This window comes from Ursus arctos, unplaced genomic scaffold (genome assembly GCF_023065955.2).
Source record: "Ursus arctos isolate Adak ecotype North America unplaced genomic scaffold, UrsArc2.0 scaffold_7, whole genome shotgun sequence".
Classification (NCBI taxonomy): Eukaryota; Metazoa; Chordata; class Mammalia; order Carnivora; family Ursidae; genus Ursus; species Ursus arctos.
In genome coordinates this window covers 10904275-10913223 of record NW_026623089.1, presented here as the reverse complement: position 1 = coordinate 10913223, position 8949 = coordinate 10904275, and the positions used below count along the sequence as shown (strand labels likewise).

Genomic DNA, 8949 nt, shown 5'->3' with positions numbered 1-8949 from the left:
ACGCTGGGGCCTTAGCTAGAGCCATGAGAGTGGCACCAAACTGTCGTAACAGCCATATTCTTCACTGTCATGCATGCAGCTAGAAAAACAGTCATTTTCCCTTGAGGAATAGACTTCAGTGGAAGTAAAAATGATAAATCTTACCCGATCCCAGCCCTGACAACACATCTTTTTAATATTCAGTGTGAGAAAAAGGAGAAGAGCACACTTCTGCTGTTATACTGAAGTGGAATGGTTGGTATGGGAAAGGCCCGTTCAGGACTGTCTGAGTGGTGAGCTAACCTCGCTGCTGCTTCTCAGGGAACACCATTTGCAATTAGAAGAAATAACTGAGAGAGCAGCTGTACTATTTAGACTTGGGCATTTGGTATATATTTGCTTGAAAACAAAATTTTTTTTAAGACTTATTTATTTATTTTAGAAATGAGAGGGGGAGAGAGAGAGAGAGAGAGAGGGAAGAGCACAAGCGAGTATGAGTGGGGGGGAGAGGCAGAGGGAGAGGATCTTCCAGTAGACCCCCACCAAGCAGGAGTCCCATGCGGGACTTGATCCCAAGAGCCATGAGATCATGACCAGAGTGAAAATCAGGAGTCAGACACTCACTGACGGAGGCCACCCAGGTGCCCTTGTCTACTGTTTGTCTCTTATAGAATGTCATGTGATTGGAATCTATCACATGTAGCTTCTTCAGGCTGGCTTCTTTTGCTGAGTAGTATCGAAAACAAAATTTCTTAAAGGAAAATGGAGAGAATTTTCTATTCATGATAAAATTTCAGTTTTCAAGCAAAAATTAGAATTTGGGAAAACATACACCTATCATCATGAGCTTGCCAGATTCCCAAAACTTAAAGACTTTCTACACTTGATCTTAGCCAAAAGGCCGAGAAGTGATAACTTAAAGACTTTTCTAATGGGATGGGTAGAGATATTTATGGCTGTGATTTTTTTTTTTGTATTGTATGATTAAAGGTGCTAGCGTTTGTATTACCTATATTACTCAGTGAACTAATATTTTCCAAATTACCAATACGTGAAATGATCAGATCATGCATAAGTAAAATATTCATTCAACATTTGAATAGATCAATGAATTTTAATGTAACAGAGTATGAAAAGTTTATTGATATGGTGTCAGATTCCACTTTGCAATTAACTTTTAAGAAACTACCACTTGTTAAGTTCGTTGTATCAAAAAAGAAAGCCCACAATGACATGAAAGGGTATTACAATACTTACTCTCTTTCTAATGATTTGCATGAGACAGGATTTTCTTCATGTACTGTAACTAAAACAACCTATTGCAACAAATTGAATGAAGATGCAGATGTGAGAACACAGATGTCTCCTATCAAGTCAGTCTTTAAGGGGCTTGAAAAGTGATAGCTAATGCCATTCTTCTTTTTTTTTAAAATAAAGACTTTAGGGTCGCCTGGGTGCTCAGTCAGTTAGGCATCTGCCTTCAGCTTAGGTCGTGGTCCCAGGGTCCAGGATGGAATCCTGCTCTGGGCTCCTTGCTTGGTGGGGAGCCTGCTTCTCCCTCTCCCGCTCCCTCTGCTTGTGCTCTCTCTCTCTCTGTCAAGTAAATAAATAAAATCCTAAAATAAAATAAAATAAAATAAAATAAAGACTTTGTTTATTTATTTGTTTATTTAGAGAGCACAGGGAGGGGCAGAGGGAGACAGAGAGTCCCAAGCAGACTCCATGCCCAGCCCAGGTCCACGTTGGAGCCTGACGTGGGGCTCAGTCTCATGACCCTGAGATCATGACCTGAGTCAAAATCAAGAGTCGGATGCTTAACCAACTGAGCCACCCACGTGCCCCCTAATGCCACTCTTCTTAAACTTTTTTGTCTTGTAAAATGTAATTATTTTCTTGAAAGTTAATTATTTCTATAATATGTAATGACTTTATTACTGCTATTTTAAATCAAGTCAATATTTATAAAATTGCTCAGCTTTAATTTGTAATACAATACATATCAATGGATATAATTCACATAAGCAAGAGGTCTTTGGGATCCTTAACATTTTTTAAGAATTTTAAAGTTTTGAGAACCAGGGGTGCCTGGGTGGCACAGCGGTTAAGCGTCTGCCTTCGGCTCAGGGCGTGATCCCAGCGTTCTGGGATCGAGCCCCACGTCAGGCTCCTCCGCTGTGAGCCTGCTTCTTCCTCTCCCACTCCCCCTGCTTGTGTTCCCTCTCTCGCTGGCTGTCTCTGTCGAATAAATAAATAAAATCTTTAAAAAAAAAAAAAGTTTTGAGAACCAAAAGTTTGAGATAAATTCAAAGACATAACCAGAACGAAGTGGTATTGATCAAGGACGAAAAATCAGACCTCACAGACGAACTTAGTCTTAGGAGCCTCAGCAACAGTGGTGAGGGGCTGGACAACCCACGGTGGTCTCTCCTGCAACTTTGGCTCAAGAAGGACCCAAAAGGAGAATCTGTAAACTTTCTATACGGCCAGAAAAGACTTAGTTTTACATTGGTGTTAGTTAACCAGAGGACACCACTTCTAGTTTTAAATCTGTTTAATCAGTTGGTTTCAGTCATAAAGCTGTGATCAACTGAATACCACACTGAAGCCAAACCAGTCTGGTCGATGACACCTTGCTGTGGTGACCACACCTCAAAGACCAATCGGTGACAGCCTCGCAGTTTAAATGCCAGCCAAGTGGTGGTGGGTCCACCTCAGTAGACACGACTCCGAGGCTGACATCGATCTTCCTCTATGGCTCTAACCAACACAAAGCCCATTTCTGTGGTTGACCATGACCTGCTTTCGCCTTGGTAACCAACACCAAACACGCCGCTGCAAACCAAGGCTGATGTTATCTCACAGGTTTTCAAAGAAGGCTGGGAAGGGATTGATGTCCCCATTTTACAGAGAAGACAAGAAAATTTGAAAACAATATAACTACTTGTGTGGACTCTCATAGCATTTGGAGTATATCAACTTAAAAAACAAAATACAATTAAATTTAAATGGCCAATTGACACAAATAATTCTGAGACTATTCTTCCACCACCCATTAAGACTAGGGTGGCAGGGATTGGGGATAATGCTCTGGGAAGACTCGGTCACCTTGCCAGATCCAGCTGCCTTCTTGTCCACTGCTTCGATGACATCCACAGCAACCATCTGTCTCATGTCACGAACAGGAAAATGCCGCAGAGGTGGATAGTCCTTGAGAGAATCTCTCAACACACAGACTTGCCAGGAAACATATCAACAATGGCAGCATCGCCAGATTTCATCGTAAAAGCTTTGGAAGGAAAGCAGAACGTTTTGTGGACCATTTGGGTTTTTTGTGCATATGGCAGTTTTAAGTTATTAGTTTTTAAAATCAGTACTTTTTAATGGAAACAGTTTGACCAAAAATCTGTCATAGAATTTAGGACCCAAACAAAAAGTTTAATGAGAAAAACAACAACAACAACAAAAACCCCAAATTACACAAGTTTTTTTTTTTAAATTTTTTAAAGATTTTATTTATTTATTTGACAGAGAGAGACAGCCAGCGAGAAAGGGAACACAGGCAGGGGGAGTGGGAGAGGAAGAAGCAGGCTCCCAGCGGAGGAGCCCGATGTGGGACTCGATCCCAGAACGCTGGGATAACGCCCTGAGCCGAAGACAGACGCTTAACGACTGAGCCACCCAGGCGCCCAAGTTTTTGGTTTTTTTGAGAGTTGCAATTGACTTTTTTGCTTAGAAATTTCTGGTTCATCCTATTACTTTACCTTAAATTTCTGGTTTCATCATCTTTTTTCCCCCTTGAACATCTTTCGTTTCTTGCTTGCACAAATATTTCTTGCAATTAACTTCAGAATGCAGCCTCTTTATACATAGAAACTCAACATTATTTTATTTTTATTTTTGTAATTTTTTGGATTTCATTTACCAACTTTGCTCTATAACTCTTGTCATTGACTTTGGCCAAAAGCAATAGCAAGTTTATCTGCGCAAATAAGACAGTTAATCACTAAAATGCTTATGATCAATTGGTTATAATCTCAGGATGTTCTTTACAAAGCAGATCAAACTCTATAAAAGAAGAAGCAAGGAACAGATTCTCTGTACTAAAAAACCCCATAATTCATTGTCTTCAGATTGCCTTATGAGTATATCATCATATGAGTAGGAAGTAGAAGAATACCCAGGGCAGCCACCTGTGTTTGAGATCTGATGCTGTTTGGAGCATCCAATACAATCCTATTAGAGTTTAAGAATCATGAACTTTTACTGTATGATAGAACTAGACGAAAAATTATGAAAAAAAAAACTTATTGTGATATTAAAAGCTATTTATTTGGTTCCGTACTTTGGATTTCTAGAATTCTGTTGCAATTGATTTTGGAAACAGAATGGCGGACAATACAAAATGCCTGGACATTTTATGAAATATAGTAACTTTTAACCCCTGGAAGCATGTGATCTTGAACTTACATTACAAAAACTAGAAAGTGTAGGTCTCAGGCAGGACTATTCAGTGGTTTCCATGTGTGATAACCCTCTTTTCCTGGCCAAGGGCCTGAAGATCACGTTATTGCTTGTGTTTTTGGTTTATTCAAATGTCCATCTACAGCTTCTTAGTTCAACAACTTCCAGATTCTTGGAGGAAGATGCCGATTCATTCCCCTGAGTAAGAATATATAAAAAGTATAAATAATTCCATGTTCTCCAGTGGAAACTGACCATTACCGCCTTCCATGTTGATTTATGCCAGGACAATAGAGACATCTGGGCCATAACCTATTCTCAGGTATTCCTAATAGTTGCGTTCTTTCAGTGGCCATCAAGAATTTATTTTTATTTATTAGACTTCTGTGCCTGCCCCACTCCCTATTCTCATGATATATTTCCAATTGAGGACTTAAGTCAGCTTCTCTCTAAAGTATGGGATCAATCTGCTTCCTACTCAGGAAGGCTCTGATTCCTGTATCTTGGAATACAGCACTAAGTCACCCTGGCCAGGATCCAGGACTCTTGTCTTCCTCTGTGTGAGGCATATTCAGGTCTAGTAACTTGGTTCCTGTTTTTTTCTGTCTCTGTTGTTTTCTTCCTGGTAGTTCTATATAATGGTATTTTGTGCAGAAAGGTACAAACTGCTTCTCTATGCATTGCCTAATTTAGTTAACTTGTTATGTGTATAATTTTGAGTTTCAGGTAAGGCATTAAGAAGGAGGGATAAAGAGATGAGTACAACAGACTCTGCTCTTAAAGAGCTGAATTTGGGAGACATACATACAAACGACACCCCAACTCAAAAAGCATAGAACTCTAATAGTAGATATAAAAACTGGTTCAGGTACATGTCTTGATTATAATTTATTATTATCAACATCTCCAGGTTGTGGGCAAAAGAACGGAGGCTGAGAATGACTGCTTTTCTAAGATCATGGAGCTTATACAGGACAGAGTTGGGACTGGAACCAAGGCTTCTGACTTCACCATTTGCTCTAACAGTGGAGTCCTCACTTTTTTTTTTTTTTTAAGATTTTATTTATTTATTTGACAGAGATAGAGACAGCCAGCGAGAGAGGGAACACAGGCAGGGGGAGTGGGAGAGGAAGAAGCAGGCTCATAGCAGAGGAGCCTGATGTGGGGCTCGATCCCACAACGCCGGGATCACGCCCTGAGCCGAAGGCAGACGCTCAGCCGCTGTGCCACCCAGGCGCCCCGAGTCCTCACTTTTCTTGATCTTCTCTGTCAGGGACAACTTTCAACTCCAGATCCTGGGTGTGCCTGGTTTTCTGCTTCCAAATTGATGCTAACTGGGGCTTCCATTTACTGCCAGAGTCTTTTGCCACTGGGCTCCGCCTTACTAGCAAGACACACCTAGATGCTGTGGGCACCTGTCAATGAATTGGCCTGGTTCTTGATTTTCCCGAAAGTACAGAGCCAGTTGGTAGGTTTCCTATAGCATCTGGCGGTCCCAGTTGCTGCTCCCATGGTGTCCTTCCCTTTTTTATTCTAGAGCTCGGATGCAGGCTACGTAGTGGTTTCTTCTTCAACACCAGGTCCACAGTACAGCTCCAAGTAGCTTCCTATTGGGAACTCTTTAGTATCAGCTTGACGTCGAGCACAAACCTGGCAAAGGGCACATCTTCAAGGGCTTCCTGAATTGCACCTGGCAATACCACTCAGTGTTTCATCTGAAATAGCTCTTTTAGGGTCCAGTCCATGGTAGAATGGTCAATTTTATATTGTTGGTTATAAGTAAAGAAAACCAAACTCCAATTGCTTAGGCATTGGCTCTCCTAACTTGCAAGTCTAAGAGTGCATTTGGCTTCAGATCTAGTTGGACCCAGAGGCTGCAATAGTTACTAGGAATCGTTCTCCCACCTCTTAGACTAGCTCCTCCACATGGTGGCTGAGATGGCCGTCCACAGCCTGAGACTCACGTCCTGTTGGCTAAGGGATCCCAAAAGACACAATCTTCCCTTATGGCACCAGCAGCAAAGTCCCGGGGAAGACTGGTTGCCCCACCTTCAGTTCGTGACACTGTTGTGGTGAGTTGGGTTCAGAGGGACTGTATCACAGTGGGGGAGGGGTTTTAGTACCAGAAGGAGGAGGCAGTGGTGCTAGAGACACAAGGCTACAGGGGTTATCCCTGTACTTGGCATCCGCAGGGGGACTCTCAAACCCACAAATGATCCGAGGGCTGTTGTGGGGTACAATGATCATTCCCCTTGGTAGGGCCTGAACTCAGTTTTCCCAAAGACCCAGCAGAAGTCCCAGAGTATAGTTCACCTATTTCCTTACCTGCTTCTCCTTCCCAACAAATAGGTCTCAGGGACATGTATTCATATCGGATCCAGGAATAGCCTGGGGTGCCTGGAAATCCCCCGAGATTGATAAGCAAGTAAAATCCTAGCACTGACTCCAGATTACATTCATAACCTTATCTCCACTGTGTCTCTACCGCAGCCTATCCTAGAATGACTTCACAGGATGTGAAGTAAATGAATACTTTTTTAAGGAAATAACCTGAATGTGATAGAATGGGAGCTTCCCTTATTTTGCAAAGAAATAAGATCCTGTCATTCACTTGATCTGTCTGTGAGGAATTCCTTTGTATTTCATTGTGCAAGACACGAGTTTCCCTTGGATTTTAAAATTTACATGCTTTCCAACGTTCATTTTGTGGTGGGATGAGTACACGGCTCACGGTTACAATCTTCCAGCAATTTCTTCCCCCCGTTGTTTATTAACTTGTTGCTTTTATGCTGCAGAAGCTGCTCCTCTGTGATTTAACTCAACACTGACAAATAATATGGACATCACTGAGCGGGCCTGATGGCTCTTACCTGGTCAAGACCCACGCTGGAAAGCACAGCTCTTGGCAGGAGGTGTTTCTCTAGATGAGTTCACCTCATTGCCTGGGAGCTGAAAGTGAGTTAAGTCTTCCGTCTGGTGCCAATGGGATCCGGCATTGAGTTCTATGAAAGAAACAAATGCAGAAGGGTTTTGTGATGGGAGAGTCTCTGTGGCTTCCTGCGTCTCCACTGGTGTTTCTACCTTCTTCTCTGGGGATGTCAGGATCTCATTGCATAATCCTGCCTCCAGTTCCTTAATTAGAGGGTGGGAAGGTTTCTCAAGAATTCTTGGAAGTAAGGGAAATGGGAAGTGAATGCTAACATTCAGGGGGCCAGCAGCATAATTGGGAATGGTGTGTTCCCATGAACAAAGTCCTGCTTAGGTCTTAGGGGTAGGCTTCCTGATCAAATTTAAGATGTTTTCAGGGTAAGAAAGAGCTCACTGTGCTCTGAGGTCTTCCTTCCATGTTAGTCCTTCAGCGCCAGCGCCAGCAGCAACGACAAGCATGCCACCACTGCTTGTTGGAGCTCCCTCCGTGCCGGGCATCTTGCTAGGCATTAAGAGTTCGTTATTCTTCAGCCTTGTTTTGCTTAGCAATGCCAGGGTGTCTCCCTTCACCTGGCTCCAAATGTTTGCAGAAAGAGGGAAAGAACTGCCAATGATCCCACCTGGTAGAAGGGGAAGCAACTTTGAGCAGGTGTGCTGTCCTGGGCACTACGCTGTCTCTATGGGTCCTCCAATCCACAAGGCAGCTCTGAGAGCAGATGCTATTATCCCCATTTTACAGAAGATGACACCAAAGCCCAGCTAGCTGGAGTAACTCGCCTGAAGTCAAACAGTTGCCCAGCTCCATGTGCAAACCCAAGCCTGTCTGGATGCACAGCCCTCCTTCCGTTTGCCGTGTGGGTCTCCAAGGGGTCCATGGTGTGAGCACCAGTGCGTCTATGACCAATCACAGTATTGCTGTTGGGACTGTTCTGGTCCATCTGTGAAGATGCACGTTCTTTTATGACAGCAAATAAAGGGCAAATGGCAGTTACTTAGCCATCATTTAGTGCAGTTACTCTAGCCATCATTTTCGGGGGGATGTTTTCGGTGGCCAAGGAACAGCGGTAATGTGGGGCATCTTTGGACTTCCCTCTGCAGTGATTTCTCCCCCTAGTGTGACCCCCATTAACAACAGCACCTCAGACCTGCTGAGGGGACTCTGGAGCTTCAGAACTGAGGGGTTAGGATTCAAGGCATTTGGGTCAGAGCCTGTCCCCATCAGCTTGTGATTGGAAGGGGGCAGCATGGCATCGGAGTGGCTAGCTAGGGAGAGGTGGCTCCTCCTTTCAAAGCTCTCCCCACCTTTGGCCCCGGGCGGAGTAGCTGGGTCAGTTTTTCCTTCCTTGTTCTGTGTTTCTGCCTCTGAGCAGAGCCATCTCTGATCACCGACCGAACACAGGGATGTGGACTCACTCTTTCTACCTGAGGAGACAGTGACTCCCCTGTCCTCACCCAGCCCTTCCCCGAGACCTCCCTACTCCCCTCTGCTCAGGCTTGAGATGACCTCACCTCCTCACTGTGACTAGATCTGCTCCTCTTAACTCATTTTCAAGTTCAAGTCACCCCTGCACAGTCTTTCAT

General features: G+C 43.5%; 1 pseudogene; it reads right to left on the bottom strand.

Moving 5' to 3' along the window:
* Positions 1 to 745: 745 nt before the first annotated feature.
* On the bottom strand, positions 746 to 892 carry LOC113252556 (U2 spliceosomal RNA; annotated as a pseudogene).
* Between the last annotated feature and the right edge of the window lie 8057 nt (positions 893 to 8949).